Below are 878 nucleotides of genomic sequence, written 5' to 3'. Positions count from 1 at the left end.
CTTTTTGCGGGGGAGGGGTGTACTACCCAAGATTGATCTCAGGGCCTTGCGGTTGTTTAGGGAAGTGCTCTGGCGCTAAGTTCCAGTCTCACTCCTTAACCTTTGTTTTTACAGCCAGTGGCTGCGAAGCCATAGAAATTACTTGCCAAGTTAGCTTGGCAAGGTGAGCCCTGCTCCTTTACAGAAGAGCTGCATGGTATTAGGGGCGGGGCCAGACATCCAGCAGAGAGAACTGGGTAAATGTAGTGGATGTTAAGCAGGGCTGAGAGGGCCTGTGAGGTTGTGTGGCTCTCCCCTTGAGACATTTCCTGGAGAGGCAGGATCCATGGTGTTTGGATGTTCTACCCACGTTTTGCCCCACAGCACTGTGACTGGGAAAAGCCTGTGTTTTCATGATGACAACCTATATTGTCTCAGCGACTTGAATTTTCTGGTCCAGAAGTAGACTGTTGCTGACAGGCCATCTGCTGACAGGCCTGGTAGGAGGAGGGGAGGCTCATGGTTCCTTGCTCGATCTTCCTAGAACTGTGTAAAACCTAGGATGGTGGCTGGGGGGAATGAGGAGGTGAGCTCTTCCACACCCTGCCACTCCCCAGGACTTTCGAATCCCATGGAAATCTCTCTCCCTGAGTTTGGTGAGGGGAACTCTGCGCATGTCAGAAGTATTTTGAGGAGCCGCTGACACAGATTGATTGATTAAAAATTGGTGGAGATACTTCATGAAGTTGTTACTGTAGATTTCTAGTGGTGGAAGAAGTTTTTTTTGAAATTGAGTTTATTGGTACATTTAAGATATACATAATGATCATATTCATCATAGGGAATTTGTACCTGTACATGATACATCTCGATTTTTTTCCCTCATTCCCCTGCCCTCC

This window comes from Chinchilla lanigera, unplaced genomic scaffold (assembly GCF_000276665.1).
Source record: "Chinchilla lanigera isolate Chin_1 unplaced genomic scaffold, ChiLan1.0 scaffold00183, whole genome shotgun sequence".
In the NCBI taxonomy this organism is placed as follows: Eukaryota; Metazoa; Chordata; class Mammalia; order Rodentia; family Chinchillidae; genus Chinchilla; species Chinchilla lanigera.
This window is presented reverse-complemented; position numbering follows the sequence as displayed.